Source organism: Pan troglodytes, chromosome 6 (genome assembly GCF_028858775.2).
Source record: "Pan troglodytes isolate AG18354 chromosome 6, NHGRI_mPanTro3-v2.0_pri, whole genome shotgun sequence".
Classification (NCBI taxonomy): Eukaryota; Metazoa; Chordata; class Mammalia; order Primates; family Hominidae; genus Pan; species Pan troglodytes.
This window is the reverse complement of record NC_072404.2, coordinates 137,555,798-137,578,814: the sequence shown is the minus strand read 5'-3', so window position 1 is coordinate 137,578,814 and position 23,017 is coordinate 137,555,798. Positions and strand designations below refer to the sequence as shown.

The 23,017-nt window shown below is 38.4% G+C and overlaps 1 protein-coding gene and 1 pseudogene across 9 annotated transcripts in view; both read right to left on the bottom strand.

The window, feature by feature from the left end:
* Positions 1–23,017, bottom strand: part of LOC134810568 (uncharacterized) — a 73,015-nt gene that overhangs the window by 47,370 nt on the left and 2,628 nt on the right. The window lies entirely within an intron of this gene.
* Positions 5,667–10,207, bottom strand: LOC100609693 (tetratricopeptide repeat protein 14-like; annotated as a pseudogene).

Sequence of the window (23,017 nt, the reverse complement as noted above, 5' to 3'; positions counted from 1 at the left end):
TAGCCGGGCATGGTAGTGTGTGCCTGTAATCCCAGCTACTTGGGAGGCTGAGGCAGGAGAATCACTTGAACCCAGGAGGCAGAGGTTGCAGTGAGCCGAGATTGCGCCACTGCACTCCCGCCTGGACTACAGAGGGAGACTCCATTTCAAAATGAAAAAACAAACAAACAAACAAAAAGCTTTGTGTTTACTCTTCCTCAAATTTCTCTTTGGCTCCGTGAAGTGGATATAAATGGATGAGAGTAAAAGCACCCCTGGCTGGGTAGTGGGAATCCTCTGCAATGCCTCAACATAGTTATTAAACCCTTAAATTCAGCTGCGTGAGAAGCTGACAGCAAGAGCTAAAATGTACCCAGACATTGCTTATTCTATCCTTTATTTCTGAACTATCACAGTCTCTGATTTTTAATCTAGTGATAGTTTCTTGTTTTTTAAAAGTCAAGAACAGCAAATACTCCTGCTGAGGATGGCAGTTTTAGTGAGGGTGAAGGAATAGGGAAGTGGAATATGTTGACAACTTACTTCTATAGCAAAGAGATTATTTCTTATGTTATCTGCTTCCCCTGGCTCCTGGAATCTGGTGAAGATGTTTTTCTTTAAATATTGTATGAAACTGGCTTTCCATGTGGTGTGGGATTTAGAAATTAGATACTTGAACAAGTTGTATAAAGGAAGTGTATATGAACATCGTTTAAAATGCCAAGACATGTGAGCATTCAGCTTGGAATCAATTACAACCTTAAAGCAGGTCTGCCACACTGCCAAGTTGCTCCTCATTCTTTATGTCAGTAAAACTGGACAGATCATAGAGGTAGAAAGTTATGGACATCATATTTGGGGAGATAATTTGAATTGAGCAAATACATAGCTATTTTTAAAAATAAAATGCCATATTTGTAGACTCATATATTCTGTTGCTTCAGACACCCTGATTCAAAGACAGACAGACAATCTTTTAATCATTTGAGAAATGAGAATTTAAGAAAAACTCTTCTTTCTGATTATGAGAGAGTGACTTCTTCCAACTCTCTGGAAATCCACTCAAGTGATAGGAATACTCCATCCTCTAAAAATTGTTGGTCTGGGTATAAATTGTTAATCCATTATTTCAAGAAATATTTATTGAGTACTTCCTCTAGGTACTGGCTGCACATCAAGATAGACAAAGTTTCTACCAGATGGAGCTTATATTCTAGCAGAGGAACACAGATAGTAAACAAGCAAATAAGTTCAGATACTGTTAAACGCTAAAAAGAAAATATAACACGATAAGAGTGGGTCTTCACTGAAGACCTCAGTGAGAAGGTAACACTGAAGCTGAGAACTCGATGACAGAAAGAAGCCAATCTTGCTCAAATCTTCTAGGGGAAGAGCTTTTCTGGAGGAGGGAATGGAAAGTGTGAGGCCCTAACATGAGAGGAACTTGGCATGTTCCAGGACAAAAAGAAGGCAGTGTATCTGGAATATTGTAAGAGGAGAGATGCGATCACAGAGGGTGGTCAGGGACCAGCTCTGGTAGGTGAGGCTAAGGTTAATGAGTTTTACTCTAAGTAGGAAAGGAAGCCCATGGTTTCAGGCAGAAAAGCAACAGGATCTGATTTATATTCTTAACACATGGTTCTGACCACTATGAGGAAAATCAATTTTACAGAAAAAGAGAGGTCAACCAGGAGGCTGTTGCAGTATCCAGATGGGAAATGATGGTGCTTCAGATAGGGTGGGCATAGTGCAGATGAAGAGAACCAGACTGATTCTGTATGTTTTGAAGTTGAGACTTAATAGGACTTGCAGAGAGATTGGATGTTGGAGATTAATGAAAAAGGGAAATCAAAGATGACTCCTGGATTTGGGGGTTTACCTATCGATTGACAGTGCTTTTATTTTCAGTGAAAATATAAATGATAATCATTAGACAGATGGCAGGGTCAGAAAAAGGAAAGGAGAAGACTTATGGGAGGTTTGAGGAGAGAGGAAAGGTGTGAAAGGGTTATGAAGTGTAAGAGAGAATATAATAGTAAGTAAAAAAGAATTGTTGCAAAGAGTTTTATCTCCCATTTGGGATTAGCTATTAGACAATACAAGATTTCCTAATAGGATCCTTGTCATTGTGACTGTCTTATCTAAGAGAAGGGATGGTCAGAAAAGAGAAATACAAATAGAAAATGCCATTTTACACCACTGTGCCTCTGACGTGTAGGGTGCTCAGTCTGGAAGCCAGGTGGCCTTCTGCCAGACACAAGAGAAACATTATTTTAGAAAAAAAAAATCTTCCTGTAACATGGAAACATTCATATGAGTCTTACTAAACCTGAAAGAATTTACAGCAGAGATAAGCCAAACAAGTTTACTAATAGTGGTAAGAACCCTCAGCCTAAATGTACCATTTCCCACATTCCAGAATCTTGTTGAATCTAGGAAATGAACCTAATCCTATTTACCCATCTCTCCATCCATTTTTCTATTGATTCATTGATTTATTTAATGAATACCGAATGTCTGCTATGTGCTGCTATGTGCTAGTAACAAGGTAGATGTAGTCTCTACCTTCATAGAGCTAATATTCCAACAGAAGAAACAGACAAGAAACAAGTAAAGGAAATGAAATGATGAATGCTCAGGGAAAGCCTCTTTGAGGAGATGAAACTTAAGTCGAGGCATGAAAGGTAAGTGTTGGTAAGCTATACAAGAACCTGGGCGGGAGCATTCCAGACAAGTGTTAACAGGAAAGAATCTGGCATGACCAGAGGGATGCAAAACAGAGAAGAGTGACAGGGGATGTGACACCAGTGCCAGGCAGGGGCCAGCTCACTTAGGAGAAATCAGAAAGATCTTATGAATTTTACTCTTGCTCCTCAAACAAATTTATCCAAAAGTTGCCAGAATAAGCTTCTTAAAAATGTCGATCCCAGCAATCATTTATCTGCTTAAAAACCTTCAGTGGTTTCTCATTGCATTTGAAATTGAATCTAAATTATCCAGCTTAGCCTACAGGACGTGGAATGAATCAAGGATATGGCTTAGATTTTTGTCTTCTACAACTGTATGGTGCACCAATGATAAACTGGAGATGACTAGAAGAAGAAAAGTTTTTTGGGAGGATTGGGAAAATCCCATTATATAATACTTTCAATGCATGTGTAAAAAAATTCCATGAGTATAATTAATTAAGAAAATCTTTGGTGCACTTCTATTCTGTTGTCTACATTAAAGAATTCAGGGCCAGGCACAGTGGCTCACACTTGTAAACTCAGCACTTTGGGAGGCCGAGGCGGGAGGATCGCTTGATATCAGGAGCTCGAAGCTAGCCTGGACAACATGGCGAAACCCCATCTCTACTAAAAATACAAAAATTATCTGGGCATGATGGTGGGTACCTGTAATCCCAGCTACCCAGGAGGCTGAGGCAGGAGAATCGCTTGAACCTGGGAGGCGGAGGTTGCAGTGAGCTGAGATCACGCCACTGCACTCCAGCCTGGGCAACAGAACAAGACTCTGTCTCAAGAAAGAAAAAAAAATCATATTTGTGAGAAGTCCTATGATCAAAAAGTATCTTTATTCAAGACTTCTATTATGCATACTTATTATACATACTTATTACCCATTGGCTATAGTATCTTTATTCAAGACTTCTATTATGCATACTTATTATACATACTTATTACCCATTGGCTATATTCGTTTAGCCTATTGGAAAGTATTTTTTTTTCAACCCGACTCCTCCAACTGCTTTGCCAGTCCCCAGTCTTCTTTCCAATCATTCCACCTCTCCATAAATTTCATATTTGATATGCCCTAAGTATGACCAAAGTTATTACCACATCTGGGATTTCTCTGTACCCCTCCCTAGCTTTTTTTGTCTCTTAGAACTTTAATTTCACTTTGCTTTGTGCATTTTTTGTGATCTTCAAAACCTTCTGCTCTTTCCCCGCATGCTTCTCCAAAGGTCCTTGTTGCTAGCTCAGAATTTCTCTACCTTTTTGTATATCTATAAAATAATTCCTTCAGAGTATTCTAGGCACACTCTTTTTTCCATCCCTGATCCAGGGTTGCCACTTTCTTTTAATTTAGAGTATAATGTCTACAACTAAGCCTTGGGAATGAACAGACTATCTTTACACTGAGGGACTGTATTTTCCATTGATTCTGAAAGTGAGAGACACAAGGACCCACAATCAAAAGTGCTACCACCTATGTAGGATAAAGTCTCCCGTGTTGCAGGACCATTTGTAGTAGGCAGATTCTATGAAGGATAAAAATTTTGTAGAAAAACATTTGCCTTACTAAAACAACATCACAAACAAAAAACAAGAAGAAGAAAACCCAGTCTACGCTCTATTCCACTAATTATTTTTCCATGAAAGGAATCATAGCATAGTGGTTAGGAGCACAAGCTTTGGAGTCCACCAGAGTTGACCCCAGCTTAGGTTTTAAGCAGGGGTGTGAATGCCATCACTTAACCTTTTTAAGCCTCGGTTTCCTCATGTCAGCGGAGACTATTTTTATCTACTTCATGGATTGTTGTATGGACTACATAAAATATTACTGGTTTATCACTCAAAACCTAGCATATAGACATTTAAGTATGGTAAGTTTTCTTATTTTATACTAGGTAATTACCTTATTGTTTGTGTTTTCGCCATTTCATCACTGTACTCACATATAATTTTAAACTTCTTCCTTAGAACTTTCTAAAATATGCACAATATTTTTAGATTCTGACCTATACTTTCCAGCCTTTTATTTCACCATTCTGTTGCTTATACTCTCTTCCCCCTAAGAAACAGTTAGGACTATGGTTTTAAAATATTTTCTGATCATTTGCAGCATATTTTTCACTGATGGTCTATGAAAAACTTTTAGGAACTCATTGATTTCCTATAAATTTTTTTGTGCTTATATACATATACACACACAAATTATACAGATAACTGTATATTTAAATACTCATATAATTTATATATTAAAAATAAATATAAGTATTCATTTCTATAATTTATTGTGCTTATATACACATATACACACAAATTATACAAATAACTGACATATTTAAACACATATATAATTTATACATAAATTATATATGTGTTATTATATATATTACATTCCTGCTTTTAGGACCTCAGCACAAAAATCAGTCTTCCCCATGAATGAAAGAAACATAAAACAATTATCAAAATATTGTTAGGAATACTATACCAAGAACTAAAGTAAAATAACTCAAATCCCTAGTTACACTGAGGTATTTCTACATGTCTATATACTCTCCATCATGTTTGAATTTCCAGAAGCAGATCATAAAGTTATCAGTGTCATCTTGTGATGATCTAGATAAACCCTTTCAAAAGGCAGTGTTGGCTTTTAGGCCAAGAGGTTGAGCCTCAACAAAATTCTATCTTGGTGCTCACACAGCTCATCCAATCACAGTATCCCTTTTTTACCCAAACCCTTCATTCCCTCACTCCTCCACTCCATGTTTATGCTTAATATAATCAGTGTTTTAAGCTTAGTTTTCATTCACCAATGGCAGAGCTCTATAAATTCTTCAAATGAAACACATTAGCATCCATAAATATTATTTGGTGTTTATACTACATTGTATTTTTTTATAAGTCTTTGTGTTATTTACATGAATAGTCCATACTTTTGGTTCATGGTTTTGCATGCCATCATGACAGATCCCAAAAATTCAACAGAAAGAAGAGGATCAGTTCCAAGGTCTGCTACCAGTATAAGGATAAGACTTGATTATTCATCAATGTTAGGACATTTTTAAAGTCCACACACACTCTGGTAATTATGTCTGCTCCAAATGACACTAGCAAACATGTACAGTATTATTGAAGAATATTTGTAGTTATAATTATATTAACTATAATTTATAATAATTTATATTCTAAATCTAATAAATTCCATTTTAACAAAATAACATCTGCAAATTATTCAAACTCATTAAACCCCCAAATGAAAATATAATCAAAGTAAAATAATTATAAGGCATGTTGGCTTTTGCCAAGTAATGTTTCCATTTAGATAGTGAGGTCCCAGTCCTCTACAACACAGAGTCTTACATACTCATGTTCATATAGTATTTTTTTTTTCTTGAGACAACGTCTCACTTTGCCACCCAGGCTGGACAGCAGTGATGCAATCATGGCTGTCTGTAACCTTGACCTGCTGGGATCCAGTGATCTTCCCCCCTCAGCCTCCTCAGAAGCTGGGACTACAGGCACATGCCACCATGTTTAGCTAATGTTTAGAAACAATTTTTGCAGAGATGGGGTCTCGCTATGTTGCCCAAGCTGGTCTTGAACTCCTGGCTTCAAGTGATTCTCTGCCCTCAGCCTTCCAAAATGTTGTGATTATAAGTGTGTGCCACTGCACTTGATCATATAGTCTATTTAAAAAAATAAACAACTGTGCAAAAATATTTAATATTTGAACTAACGATACATATAAAATGGTATTTAAAAACATTAAAACATATGATCACTTTCAAAGGCTTAGGGTTTTAAATTTAACAGAAAAGAGAATGAAACAATGTTTGATGAAAATGATGCAAGTGTTCATGCACAGATTTAATTTTCTCTCAAACAGCAGGATACCTTGGACCCAGTATAATGAACTCTCGTACACCATCATACAATGAAGAAACAATACTTTTAGAGAATTATCTTTAGGTGAAGAAATTAAAAATGTCAGAGTAAGAAATATACTGTACATAAACATACACATGAAAAGCCTAAAAATCCAGCTGTGACAAGAGACTTACAACTGAATCAAATGCAATTTGAGAAAACCTACAAAACATTTGCTTTCTGTAATCTCTACATATAACTTTAGAAACAGAGATTTTTGCCCTGGACTGGTATAACTAAAACACCCAAAACTTTTACTAACAGCATTTAGCGTAAAGGTGCTGATTTCCTTGGCATATAAATTTTTTGTCTTATTTTCTTTTTCTTTCCCAAATCCACCTATCTGATTAAATATACTGAGTAAATTTTAATTTTTTTTAACACTGCTTTCTGCGTGTTCTTTGCTATAAGTCCATCTTGTTCTGGAACCTCTGTTTTGATATCCTCCCCATAATTATTTTCTCCTTCATATTTTCCTTGATTTGTATTTAATCAGTATTTTAGCTCATGTCTACCGAAATCACATGATCTAGAATAAGAATGTTTTTTGTATCTCTCAACTGACTTCCAGGAGTGGTCTCAGCTTGCTGGTGAAGTGAAATACCTCATAGAACCTGGCTTTTACCTTCTCTAGAGCTCTTTTCTTCCCTCCTACGACCACATCTCCTACAACCATATCCTGTTCAAATCTACAATCATAAATTTTTATCTTGTTTCTTGAATTCCTACGGAAGGAATCTGAGGAATTTCTTCTACTGGAAAAATGTCTTTCTGATTTATATGGCTTTTCTGCTTTGCTACTACTTGTCTCGGTTTTATCAGTATTACAAAAATCTCTTGGCTCTTCAGACCTGTCTCCAAAATAGTACAGTATTTCACCTGAAGATGGAGAGAGTATCTATCTTTCTCTTTTACTCATGTTTTTTGATATTGTAACTTATCCCTGCTTTTCCAGTAGTTTTTCCACTTCTTGCTTTTGGTTAAGAAAAGATGCTAAAGTATTAGTTGAAACTGGGTTTCACCTTGCCTACTCTGTCTATCTGGTTTGGGGATACCCTAAGCGAATGTCCCTTTGAATTTCAAGCAGACTTGGAACAGTTCCTCTTATGTTTCTTATGCTTTTTGTGACTGGAAGAGAATGAGGATGATGCAGAAACAGATTCATCAGCAGAAGAAACAGGAAGAGGAAGTAGTTGATTTTCTTTTCTTCTTTAGCCTTTCTCCCTCCCTCTCTCTCTCTTTTTTTTTTTTTTTTTTTTTTTTTTTTGAGATGGAGCCTCACTCTGTTGCCCAGGCTAGAGTGCAGTAGTGCAATTTCAGCTCACTACAACCTCCACCTCCCGGGTTCAAGTAATTCTCCTGTCTCAGACTCTCGAGTAGCTGGGACTACAGGTGCATACCACCATGCCCAGCTAATTTTTTGTATTTTTCAGTAGAGATGGGCTTTCACCATGTTGGCCAGGCTGGTCTCAAACTCCTGACCTCAAGTGATCTGCCCACCTTGGCCTTCCAAAATTCTGGGATTACAGGTGTAAGCCACCGAGCTTTGTCCCTTGTTCTCTTTTAAGAGCTTATGTAACTTTCTTCACGTGTTTCTATTTTCTTTGTTTTCTGCTTTTCTTCCTTTTCAGCCTGTTTTTTCTCTGTACTTATTTATGAAGTTTCTGCGAAGCATTTTTTACATCTTTCAAAGTCTCATCCAAAGCCCAAGCTTTCTTCCAGTGACTTTCAGCATTTAAAAACTTTTCTTCTTCTAACTACCCTCTTCTTTCTACAAGTGTCTGTGAGTTGGAGAGTTTTGTAATGTAAGCTCAAAATCTTCTGTTGCTTTGTTCAGACTTCCCTTTAGTGTATTTAATCCTTCATGAACTGCCAGTGTTTTATTTGTTTGTTTCTAGAGCTTTATTGTATTCATTCACAGCATCCGCATGGCATCCAATCTTAAACTGTAATCTTCACACATTTTAAAGCCCAAGATGCATATTGTTACTTTCTTAATGCAGAAACAAAATTGTCTTAAGAGAAATTATTGCTCTGCAGGCCTTTTATTAAAGATGGTGGATGGTTGCAGCAACACGAATGGAACTGGAGTACATTACCCTAAGTGAAATAACTCAGAAACAGAAGGTCAAATACTGCATGTTCTTCCTTCTAAGTGGGAGCTAAACAATGTGTACACATGTACATATAGAGGAGAATAACAGACATTAGGGACTCAGGAGGGTGGGATGGTAGAAGGAGGGTGAGGAAAAAAAAAAGAGAGAGAAAAAAATTACCTATTGGGTACAATGTTCATTATTTGTGTGATGGGTACACTAAAAGCCCAGACTTCACCAGTGTGAAATATATCTATGCAACAAAACTGCACTTGTACCCCCTCAATGTGTTTTTGGTGGTGGTGTTTTTTGTTGTTGTTGTTGTTTGTTTGTTTGTTTTTAGATGGAGTCTTGCTCTGTCACCCAGGCTGGAGTGCAGTGGCACACTCTGGGCTCACTGCAACCTCCGCCTCTCAGATTCAAGTGATTCTCCTGCCTCAGGCTCCCGAGTAGCTGGGATTACAGGCATGCACCACCACGCCTGGCTAATTTTTGTATTTTTAGTAGAGACATGATTTCACCATGTTGGTCAGGCTGGTCTTGAACTCCTGACCTCTTGATCCGCCCACCTTGGCCTCCCAAAGTGCTGTGATTACAGGCATGAGCCATCATGCCTGGCCCTAAATATGTTTTTTTAAGGTGGTAGATTATATTAGTCTATTCCTACTTTTTCTAGAAAAAAAATTACTCCTCAATTAACAAATCCCACTGAACTCTGCATGATATTTTTATAGGCTCCAAAGAATTGTTATTTAGTTCAACACACCTCCTGTAGCACAAAGGAAGTTCTTCAGGGCTAATTACACCTAATTTAATACCAGATAGGTGTGGTGGAAGAGACGAGGTATCCAGAGACAGTGCAAGCTTTGCATGGCATCTATCAATATCCTTGATTCCAGCTTGAATGATGTCACCAGTTTGATAGTAAGATAAATAACCCCTATGGTTACTGTGAGAAGACACATTTCTTAATGGACAAAGACCTGTGATTTCTAAGTGGAATGTATCTCCTATGATGCCACTTCATCAACAAATCAACACCATGAAAAATTAAAATTCCTGTATAAAACTAGTTTTTCCAATCACTAAGTCACCATGCTCAATAGTTTGGAAAAACAGCTCTCTCCAATCTACACTGGGTATCTCCATAAATAGTTCTGGGGTGACAATGATTTCCCGCTTATTGCTGGTCCCTAAGTGTTACATCACATGTTTTTGTTTCCTTAACCTTGTCCATAACTCTTTAGATAATATTTTTATTAAGCTCACTCAGTTACAGCCTTTGTGTTTGCCTCTTATTTCCTGCTATTCCATTGACTGATACATTATGGAAAGGAGGAGAAATTGGGAGGGACCAGATGAAGGCAACCATTGGCATTGGGATGCAGTTTAAGTGGTGGAGCAGATGCAGCTAAGAAGGCAGAAAGCAGAATTCAGAAAATATGGGCACAGTCTCGGTGCCGTGGCTGATGCCTGTAATCCCAGCATTTTGGGAGACTGAGCAGGAGAATCACTTGAGGCCAGGAGTTCAAGACCAGCCTGAGCAACATACCAAGACCTCGACTCTACAAAAAATTAAAAAATTAGCCAGGTGTGTTGGCACGTGCCTGGAGTCTCAACTACCTGGGAGGCTGAAGCAAGAGGCTGAGCCCAGGAGATCGAGATTGCAGTGGGCAATGATCACACTACTGCACTCCAATCTGGGTGACAGAGAGAGACCCTGTCTCAAAAAATAAAATAAAATAAAATAAAAATCTTCTTGAGAAGACAATAGGGTCTCCCGATAGAGACCTGGGAAATTTCTTAGTACCTTCAGTGATTCATTTAAAAATAATTTGTAAAGTTGGTCATTCTTCCCTCTATTTTGTTACTGTTCATCTGTTTCATTCGAGAGTGATATCTTTTGATTTTCCTTACACTTTGGAGGTTTCTGGGCCCAGTGTACCCTGCATAATAATGACAATTATGCTTCAAGATATGTTTTCAAGACAGTGTTTACCAACTTTTTGATAAGCTTTTTGTCAGCCTATCTAACGAAGAACCATGAGTTACAGACTTATCAGGAATCAGGTAATCAAAAACAAGTTTATTCCCACTACTTTATTTTCACATATTTATTGTGAGATACTTTTGCTAAATGGGTCTGTAGAAATTTCAGGCTTTATGTCCCTTTCTGTCTTTAATAAGACACGTTCAATAGATTTAGAGCCCACCCAAATTCAGTATAATCTCACTTAAAAAACAAACAACAACAACAAAGAAAAACAAAAAACAAAAACAAAAACAAAAAAGAAAAGGTCTTGCTATGTTACTGAGGCTGGAGTGCAGTGGAAAGATCATAGCTCACCACAAACCTTGAACTCCTGGACTTAAGTAATCCTCTTGCCTCAGCCTCCTGAGTAGCTTGAACTACAGGGATTCATCCAGCTAATTTTTTATTTTTTGGTAGAGACAAGTTCTTGTTATGTTGCTCAGGCTGGTGTTGAGCTCCTGGCCCCAAGCAATCCTCCTGCCTTGGCCTCCTAAAGAGCTAGGATTACAAGCATGAACCACTATACTCGTCTCTATAATCTCATCTTGATTCTTATATGGGCAAAAATCTTATTTCCAAATAAGGTCACATTCTAAGGCTCTGAGTGGGCATGAATTTTGCGGGCATGGGAGGGTGGGGTTCTCTATGAACCTGTTACAAGGCCATTAAACTTCATGAGTTGCTAGGTACAGGGTTGCCTTCCTGTCAGGCGAGCTGGTGTGGGCTCAGCAGGTAGTACAGACAGGCTTCCACAAGCGGCAGAGATGCCAAAGCAGCCAAGACACTGGGGACTTAAGGAGGCAAGGGCAGCCTGTGTGCAAGAGAAGCAGAAGCAGCAGATGTTGTTTTTAGCTGTGAAAGATTTTCTGAACTGAAAATTAAACAGAGGAATTCTAAGATTTTGGTGGGGTTTTTTTTTTTGTCTATTTGTTTTGATTTTTTTCAAAACCTTTGACTTCTTTCCCTTTTTGAAACGCTTTGTTTTCTGTTGTCTATTGAAGCTCATTCTCCTTGCTTCTCTCACATTGGATCTCAGACTTCTTTCCTGGCATGTTTGCCTACACCAGACCCTAATGGCCGCTGTCCTGAACCCACCTTCCTCTTTTCATGATTATAAATTGTAGCAGATGATACATTATATGAATGTATCATAATTTACTTAGCCAATATCCTATTGAGGGTCATTTATATGTTTTGAATTTGGGGCTATTGCATATCATACTCTGGCGGACAAACGTGTATGTATACACACACAAGGTACAGATCATATATATTGAAAATAAATATATTATTACACACGTAATTATTTTCTTACAGTGAGTTCCTGGGAATGTCTACAGACATTCCTGTTTGTCACACCTGAGTTGTGATCTAGTAGGTAGAACCTAGGGATGCTGCTTAACATTCTGCAGTGCACAGAACATCCACCCCCCACTCCACCCACAATACCAACGAAGACTGTTCAGGCCCAAAATATCAATAGTGACGAAGCTGACAAATCCTGTCTATATCCCTGCTCTTGACAGTCACAAGGTGAAGCCCAGGAATTTCAGGTCTTTGTTTCTGTACTCTAACGCACATATGGTTTTGCAAATAACCTTTTTTGTTCCATCTCCTGCCTCTGCCTACGTCCTAAAACCCTTTCCCTGTGTCCTCTGGAATTCATCAATTATCAGTAAAATACTCCTTTCTTCAAGATCTTTTCTGAATGGTGTCTTCACCTTCTTGCTCTCATTAAACCTGGCTTCTGGTAACACTCCTACCCCTGCAACCCTCTTAAGCAGTGGATGTTTTCTCAGCTACATCCATTATACCACTGGGAGTGGAGTAGTGGCATGTTGCTTGCTGTTCTCTGAAGCTTCCAACCCCATATTACTCTATCCCTAAAAACACACAGCTTTTCATCACACATCATTACATCTTAATATTTACTGTTTCTTTTGGGGGGTAGGCTCTACCTCAACCCAAGTCATTGCCCTTTGTCTATTAAAGATTCTAGTTCCTGGTCCACTGTAATTCCATGCAATAATATTCTTATTACAATTATTGGTTATTTCAGCACCGATGCAGATAATCCTTTTCACAACCTGGCCTGTCATTTCCTTGACGTTTTCTCCTCTCTATCTCAGTTACTCACTCTCTGAATTTTGTCATTGCCAATAACAGCAGCTCCTCCATTATCTTCCTTATAAAGATCCCACTTTCCAACCCAACAGTCTCTTTTCAGTTTTTTTTCCTCCAGTACTTCAGCTCCAACAATCCTTTGGCCCCACTCCACCAGAAAAAAAGCCATTCATTCTACCAGTTGTCTCCATCTCTTATCTCTCTCAGGTCCATATTTCCTTCTGTGTCTGGCTTAAATTGCATAGTCAGTCATTAATATCTTTCTTTTGCATGTACTCTACACACCCTTGTTCTGCTTAATATTTATCTTCATCTACTCTATGCCAACATCTGAGAAGCTGAACGTGGCTGAAGAGAAATCACACTGTTATGATTGGTCTCACCTTAATTTTTTTTTCTTTTACCAATACCTCCAATGGGCCCCATAAAGCTTTCTAGGAATTTTGTTATATTGTGCTAATTCATTCATTCCCCTATACTCCTAGATCAGTGATTCATGGCTATGGCCTGCCCCATGACTTGTAGCATTGGCTTTACTTGGGAAGAATGTTAGAAATGCAAACTTTTTGCCGCAGCCCAGACCTATTAAATCAGGGACTCTGGGTGTGAGGCCTACACATCTTTGCTGTAACAAGCTATATTAGTCCCTTTTCACATTGCTATAAAGAACTACCTGAGACTGCACAATTTATGAAGAAAAGAGGTTTAACTGACTCACAGTTCTGCAGGTTTTACAGGAGGCATGGCTTGGCAGGCCTCAGGAAACTTACAATCATGGCAGAAGGTGAAGGGGAAGCCAGCATATCTTACATGGTGGGAGCAGGAGGAAGAAAGAGCAAAGATGCAGGTGCTACACACTTTTAAACAACCAGATCTCATGCTAATTCAATCATGAGAGGACACTAGGGGGATGGTGCTAAACCATTAGAAACCACCTCCATGATCCAATCACCTCCCTTGAACATTGAGAATTACAATTCAACGTGAGATTTGGATGGGGACACAGAACCAAACCATATCACAAGCCCTCCTGGTGATTCTGATGCACACTCAGGCTGGAGAGCCCAAGTGCTAGCTCCTACCAGAGAGTTAAATCTGACTCATCACCAGTTTTGCTTGTTTTAATTTTTTAGGTAGTTGAATTGAGACATAACTCATATACCATAGAATTTACGTATTTAAAGTGTACAATTCAATGGCTTCTAGTATATTCGCAGACTTGTGTAAACTACCAAAACCAATTTTAGAACATTTTCATCACCAAAAAAAAAAAAAAAAAAGAGAAATCCCATGCCCTTGAGCTGTTATCTCTCAATCCCCTCATCTTTCCCATTTTTAGGTCTAAAGTTGATTTTGAATTAATTTTTATGTACAGTGTGGAGTAGGGGCCCAAGTTCATTCTTTGCTTGTGCTATTCAATTGTTGCTGCCTGTTTTCATAAACAATGTTTTACTGAAACTTAGCCACACCCATTCATTTACATATTATCTATAGATGCTTTAATACTACAACTACAGAGTGTGTAGTTGAGACAGAGACTGTATGGCTTAGAAAGCCCAAAATGTTTGTTAGCTAGTCTTCTGCAGAAAAAGCTTGCTGACACCTGTCCTAAAAGATGACTTTGTATTTTCTTGTTTCCTCAAACCTCCAATACTTTCTTTGCACCTGACTGTCAGCTGAAGGCTCTGCTGATGACTTTGTGAAATTTAAAATGATTGTTAAATAGAAGAGCATTTCCACAAGTTCCCATCACTAGATGTATCAACTCTGTTACATCTGAGTTCATATTCTTTACCTTCTTCCTTGCTTCTACTTAAGACCAACCCTCCACTTGTGTATGAGGTCACATACCATTAATTTTCCACTCTTTTGAATCATTCCCATCAGCATACAGACATGCTATAATATTAATCATCATTAAGAATAACTTTTCCTGATCTCACTTTTCTTCCTGCAGTAACCACTATGTTTATCCCCCTTTACTATAATACTCCATGGAAGGGATGTCTCTATTTACTATGTAATTCTCTTTATATCTCTTTTTAAAACTTATTTAAGTTTTATTTCCATGCCTGTTGGTTGGAACTACTCAACTCCACACTTCAAAGCAATAAGAGCCATCTATGACAAACCCGAACCAATCATACTGAATGAGCAAAAGCTGGAAGCATTCCCCTTGAAAACCGGCACAAGACTGATGCCCTCTCTCACTACTCCTATTCAACATAGTATTGAGAGTCCTGGCCAGAGCAATGTGGCAAGAGAGAGAGATAAAGGGCATCCAAATAGGAAGAAAGAAAGTCAAAACATCCCTGTTTGCAGATAACATGATTCTACATCTAGAAAACCCAATAGTCTTGGCCCAAAATCTCCTTAAGCTGATAAACAACTTCAGTGAAGTTTCAGGGTACAAAATAAACATACAAAAATTACTAGCATTCCTACACTCCACTCACAGTCAAGCTGAGAACCAAATCAGGAATGCAATCCCATTCACAATTGCCACGCACAAAAAATAAAATACCTAGGAATACAGCTAACCATGAAGGTGAAAGATTTCTACAATCAGAATTACAAAATTCTGCTCAAAGAAATCAGAGATGACAGGAACGAATGGAAAAACATTTCATGCTCTTGGATAGGAAGAATCAATATTGTTAAAATGGTCATACTGCTTGATATTGTTTGGCTCTGTGTCTCTACCCAAATCTCATCTCCGACTGTAATCCCCATAATCCTCACATGTCAAGAGAGAAAACCGGTGGGAGGTGATTGGACCATGGGGGCAATTTCCCCCATGCTGTTCTCATGAGAGTGAGTGAATTCTCATGAGATCTGATGATTGTATAAGCGGCAGTTTCCCCTTCTCTCACCTGCTGCCAGGTAGGATGTGCCTGCTTCTCCTTGCGCCATGATTGTAAGTTTCCTATCACCTCCCCAGCCATGCAGAACTGTGAGTCAATTACATCTCTTTCCTTTGTAAATCACCCAGTCTCAGGCAGTTATTTATAGCAGTGTGAGAATGGACTAATACACTCCCCAAAGCAATTTATAGATTCAATGCTATTCCTACCCAACTGCCAATGACATTTTTGACAGAACTAGGAAAAACGATTTTAAAATTCATATGTAACCAAACAAGAGCCCAAATAGCCAAGGCAATCCTAAGAAAAAGAACAAAACTGGAGGCATAACACTACCTGACTTCAAACTATACTACAGGGCTACAGTAACCAAAACAACATGGTACTGGTACAAAAACAGACTCAGACCAATAAAACAGAATAGAGAGCCCAGAAATAAGGCCACACACCTACAACCATCTGATCTTTGACAAAGCTGACAAAAAGCAATGGGGAAAGGATTTCCTAGTTAATAAATGGTGCTGGGATAATTGGCTAGCCCAATGTAGAATATTGAAACTGGACCCCTTCCTTATACCATACACAAAAATCAACTCAAGATGGATTAAAGACTTAAATGTAAAACCAAAAACTAGAAAAACTCTGGAAGACAACAGACATAGGAACTGGCAAAGATTTTATGATAGAGACATCAAAAGCAATTGCAACAAAAGCAAAAATTAACAAATGGGATTTAATTAAACTAAAGAGATTCTGCACAGCAAAAGAAACTATCAACAGTGTAAACAGACAACTAGAGAACATGAGGAAATTTTTGCAAACGATGCATCTGACAAAGTTCTAATATCCAGTATCTGTAAGAACTTAAACAAATTTACAAGAAATAAACAACAACAACCCATTTAAAACTGGGCAAGGCATCAATAACAGACTGGATAAAGAACATATGGTACATATACACCATGGTATACTATGCAGACATAAAATCAATGAGATCATGTCCTTTGCAGAGACATGGATGGAGCTGGAGGCCATTATCCTTAGCAAACTAACACAGGATCAGAATACCAAATACGGCATATTCTCACTTATAAGTGGAAGCTAAATGATGAGGACACATGAACAGATAGGGAAAACAAGACACACTGTGGTCTTTTGGAGGGTCGAGGGTAGGAGGAAAAAGAGGATCAGGGAAAATAACTAATGGGTACTAGATTAATACTTATGTGATGAAATAATATTACAACAAACCTCCATTACACAATTTACCCATGTAACAAACCTGCACTTGTACCCCTGAACTTAAAAGTTAAAAAAAAAAAATGGACAAAGGTCATGGGCAGCCACTTTTCAAAAGAATACATATGTGTAGCCAACAAGCATATGAAAAACAGCTCAACATCACTGATCATTAGAGAAATGCAAATCAAATTTTATTTCTTCATTAGACTGCCAGGAAACTACATTTTCCTGGAAATGTGGTTCTAAAGCCTTTTAAAATAAACTTCTACTCTTGCTCTGAAACTTGCTTCAGTCTCTTTTTCTTCCTTATGCCCCTCAGTTGAATTATTTCTTCTGAGAAGGCAAGAACTGAGATTGCTGCAGACCCATAAGGATTAGCCACTGGTAACTTGGATATTATTTACTGGTTAACATAATGAAAATCTCAAACCTGAGTTGTTCGCAGCCAAACTCCTCATCTTTCTCCTACCCTGCCCTTCAAGTGTCTTCCCCATTTTAGTTAAAGGCAACTTATTGCTTCTAAATTGTTGAGGCCTAAAATCTTAGTGTTACTATTGACTCCTCTTTCTTTTCGAATTCCACATCTGAAAGTTGGCTGGGAAAGTTTTACAGAGAAAATATTTGTTTGTTTTTTTAATTTTCTGTCTGGAGGGCAAAGGCCTAGCTGCAGGCATTCTGGAAGCAAAGAGAGGAAGGGGTTTAAGGTTCCCTATGCAGTAAGTAAACTTTGGCTCAATCCTCCTATTGTCAGCCCCTCATCCTCCACTCACTTTATTTTTATCCACCTTCCCTCATTTTGTTCCTTTTTCATTTCTCTGTTTTCTCCAGGTCCAGATCTACTTCTTCACATAACTGCACAGATCCCTCAGACCCCCACCGTGTGTAGGGCAGCTAGTTGATCCTGGTGGATATCAAAGACACAGAACTCAAGTCTCTGACTTTTAGAAGTAAAAACATTAGGGCTGGGAGTGGTGGCTCAGGCCTGTAATCCCAGCACTTTGGGAGGCTGAGGCAGGTGGATCACCTGAAGTCAAGAGTTTGAGACCAGCCTGGCCAACACGATGAAACCCCTGTCTCTGCTAAAAATACAAAAACCTAGCCGGACATGGTGACGGGCACCTGTAATCCCAGCTACTCGGGAGGCTGAGGAAGGCGAATCATTTGAACCTGGGAGGCAGAGGTTGCAGTGAGCCGAGATCATGCCATTGCTTTCCAGTCTGGGCAACAAACTGAAACTCCATCTCAAAAAAAAAAAAAAAAAAAGAAGTAAAAACATTAGTGATTAGCATGGTGCTTGTCTTGACACATCTTTGGCATATTAGGCATTCAGTTTCTTAGGATAGAAGGAGTATTTATCTTAACCATGTTTACAGAACAATTAACAAACATTTTGGAATTAACCTGTGTATATAGGTGCAGACAACACTCTGTTTATTAAATTCTTGCCTTTTGTGTGTGTGTGTGGCTTACTCTTGTTTTGTTTTAGAATCTTGGGGTTGTTCAATAATAGTAAATAAGACAAAAATGTCTGTTTCTATCATGGGCAGTATCAACAGTTTACCATCCAATGAGAGCATCCTCCTCTGCTTTTCTTTTTCTGTCCCTTTTAAATTCTATTATGTCTGTTTCTGAGGAACTACACAGATGGCAATTATGATGAGAGTCAGTTGAATGTTGGGGATACTTTCTCCATTTTACTTTACATTTTTTTGCTGTGGCCTTGCCTATACTTCGATTATTTTTCTTAGCTGCTACTTCTTACATGGCTATATATGTGTGTGTGTGTGTGTGTGTGTGTGTGTGTGTGTGTGTATTCCCCCATCTGTTCATGTGTTCTCATCATTTAGCTTCCACTTATAAGTGAGAACTTGCCATATATACATATATATATATTCTTTTTATTTCCTTCTCATCTCAATAGTGAAATGACTACTGTGAAAGGTTGCTTTCATTCAGTTGATCCAGACTGAGACTGGAAGGAAAAATCCTGACTCCTCTTTTATTTCCTGAGAAAAGGAAAATAGTTCAGAGCAGTCTGAGGAATGTGAGTTGTGCAAAATTTATCAGGCCCAGAGAGTCATGAGTATAGGACTTACCCATAGTGGTGGTGGTGGAGGACAATTATTTAAAGCAATTTTTTTTCCTAACTAGCTGCCTTATCCATTATCTCCATGTTCCTGGGATTTGTGATACAAAGAACAATGTATGGCCAATCAATACCAATAATGTAAATTATTGGTAAATAACTTAGGAACTGCCTTTTCCTTTCCTTTAAAAATTTACTTGTACTTTACAGCAGGTACACTGCTAATGGGAGTGTATATTCGGGGCAAGTTGAATATATGCTCTCTGGTTCTAGTCCTCAAACTTCAACCAAATAAACTCTTCACTTATATTAAGTTTGCCTCAGTTTTTTCCTTCAGGTCAACACTCCTAAACCTGGTCTGTTAGCTCTCTCCAGCTCAACCCCCAGAAAGATTACTTGTGTGTTTTATTTGTGCTTTAATTTTTTCCCATCTTCTTCCCCAATCTTTTCTTAGTTCTTTAAAACATCTTTTCTTTTGAGACTTTCGCTCAAAAGAAGATGGGGAAGGGAACACTGGATTTTCTTCCTGGATTTGCATACATTAGTCCATTATGTCAGTGAGATATATCCTGAAATTTGCATTCTCCAAATTTGCTTACATTATTATAAAATATAACTGTCATGCATTCATTACAGTGAAGTGTAACTGAAAATTCAAAAGTCCTGATAGTCTTGTGGTAACAGTTACTAAGTGGGCAGTTATGAGCAGCAAATCTGCTGAGTGAGGTGTACTGCATGTGTAACTTTCAAAAGAAGCCACAGACTCTTGGGAAGTTTTTTTAAAACATTAGAAGCCAATAATAGTTGGCCCTAAAATGCCAAGAGGCTTGGAATTTTCTTGAAATTTTTTCAAGAAGGATTCCCTAAATATGACTAATGACTAATGGCAGAGGAGGTAAACTAGGAATTCATTTTCTTTCCTTCTTTCATCTAAGGGTGGTGGTCGTGGGGGAGAACAGTCCTGGTTGCAGGAAGTGAGATTTAGATTTACCTGTGGGTGGTTCCTGCTCTTGTTTTACCCGAATTGATTTTTAAATTCTTTGCAGGTAAAAAATGTGTGTGTCATTTACAAGATAATATGAGAGTTAGGCAACAATAGTAATTGTCATTTAAAAATTTTCTTTTCTAAATTACTTCTTATTTTGAATTTGCAGTTTCTGCCTATAAGACAGTTCTATTTACAATAAGTAGAATAATTTATTAGGGTGGGCATATCATAGATGATATGGTAAAAATTGCTATTCATTTAAGAAATACAATTAGTCTTGACTTGATATCATCCATAGGTTCTTGGAAACTATGATTTTAACAAAATGACATATATATATGTATGTAACAAAACCATTTTTTCTCATCAATGTTATAACAAAACTATATTGAATAAAATTATGCTATTCAATGACCTGCTGCATGTTGTTTTGCTTAAAGTCACAGTTTCCAAGAACGTGTTGATGATGTTAAGTGAGGACTTACTGTATAAAATTTTGAGAAATAAATGGAACACATTTAGGAGCATGCTGGATTTCTTCCTCCTTCTCCTCTCAAATACCTACTTGTTTTATCTTTATAGAAAAACTTATTTAAAAGTGAGACTGGGTTCCAAATGCAATGAAAGGTGAGGGGGTGATAAAACAGGACAAACTAGTAAGCTTTAACATTAGCTCACATATATTAAGAACATGGCTCATTTAATCTTGACAACCCTATGATGTTCTCCACTGTCCTGATGGGAGAAAGCGAGACTTAAAGAGACAAAGTGACTTGCTAGTGAGAGGCAAAGAAGGGATTAAATCTAAGTCCCATTCACTCTGGTGCTCAAGTGCCAAACCACTACCTTTCAGGACCTCACAAGAAGAACCAGACGAAAATAGAGAACGACTGGAGAAGAGAGAAAACCAAAGTAGGTGGGAGAAAGAGAGGCAGCCTGAGTGGCTAGAATCAACTTTCCAATTTCAGGAGCATGGACTCAGCACCCAATGTGGATGGAAGAGGTCTCCCTTATTAAAAACATTTGAGGGATTGAGTGCAGGAGCTGACCTGAGGGGTATCCAAGGTTTGTTTTTGTCTCTCATCTGTTATCCCTTTTCATTATAATGAAATTTCTGAGATCTGTCACACTCATTACAACAAATGTCACTACACTGAAAAATGTTTGAAATTCCTCATTTCAAGAACCAGTATTTCTCATGTGTATATTTTGCAAAATTCCTAAAGTAAAGCAAGAGAGAAGCACACTGAGCCTCAGCTCCTTGTTGGAGTCATGATGGTCCAGGGCCCTTTCCCAGCTTTTCCTATTTAGGAATTAAATTTCAGCAGTTTTTCCATGAGTGTTCAATCATTTGCAGTGGGATTCACAGTGACCAGTCATACGATTCATTCATTTCAACAAGTAGTTGCTGAAAACATTTTGTGTTGAATATTCTCCTTTGAACCCTCTAGAATTTCTGTCCCTTTCTGCACCTGCTCTGCCCCCCAGAATGGGAGGTGACCTTTTTGGACTTCACTAACAATCTGGCTCTATTTATGTCCAAATAGTAGAAGCCATCAGCAGGAGATGAAGGGGCAGGAGGAGAGTGAAGTAAGATTATTCCTTCCCTATGGAAGAACAGGGGTCTGCAAACTGTAGCCCAGAGGCCCTATCTGCCCTGCAGCCTACTTTTGTAAATTAAGTTTTATCAAAACACAGCCACACACATCCATTTAAATATGGCCTATAGCTGCCTTTTACATTCCAGCCAGCAGAGTTGAGTAGTCATGACATGACAGAGATGGTATGATCTGTGAAGCCTAAAATATTTATTTTCTGGCCCTTTACAGAAAAAAGTTTGTTGACCCCTGCCTTAGGTAGGTTCCTCTTCAGGTAGGATTAATCTTTTTTTGTTTGTTTTTGAGATGGAGTCTCACTCTTGTCACCCAGGCTGGAATGCAGTGGTGTGATCTCGGCTTACTGCAACCTCCTCCTCCCGGGTTCAAGCGATTCTCCTGCCTCAGCCTCCCAAGTAGCTGGGATTACAGGCCCATGCCACCATGCCTGGCTAATTTTTGTATTTTTAGTAGAGACAGGGTTTCACCATGTTGGCCAGGCTGGTCTCAAACTCCTGACCTCAGGTGATCTGCCCACTTTGGCATTCCAAAGTGCTGGGATTACAGGCATGAGCCACTGTGCCCGGCCGGCAGGATTAATCTTTAGGCAGCTTTATTCCTGTCACAAACCACTACTGTTGGTTGAATGGCACTCTCTACAGCTACAGCTACAGCTACAGCTACAGCTACAGCTACAGCTACAGCTACACTACAGGTAGAACTATTCCTGAGTTCTGGTAATTATTTCTTTCCCTGGCCCTGTTTAGGCCTACGAGTGATTGTCAGCGTTGCTAGTCCCAGGGACTACATGACACATATACTGCCACTTTCCTTTATCCCTGCATACACTCAGTCCTTTTGTGTCTCCTAATTTACCCAGTTGGATTGTGCCACCTATTTCCTACTAAGACCCCAACTGACTTATTACACGCATAGCATCGTACTAGAAGCAATAAAAAAATAGAAAAGAAAAGAGGAAGTCCACGTACATATTCTTATTTTATGGTGGTGACGACAGGTGAGCTGAGCAATGTGGATAAGGTAAGTATGAATAACTGTGATAAAAGGAAGAATGTGATAAGTACAATAAGGCCAATACAAAAGGGAGAAGGGAAACAATCACATCTGGTTGAAATATTCAGGAAAGTTTTCATTATTTAAGTGGCATTTGAGCTGAACCCCAAAGGGCTGGTTAGTTTTAGAAAGGTGAATATTTTTGTAAATTAGAATTACAGATAAGTCTACAACATGAGGTATTTGGAGGAAAATAAATAATGATTTCCAGTTTCTTCAGTGAGACAATTAACAGGGCACTTTGGCCATTATCTCATTTTGTTCTCATGACTCCACGAAGT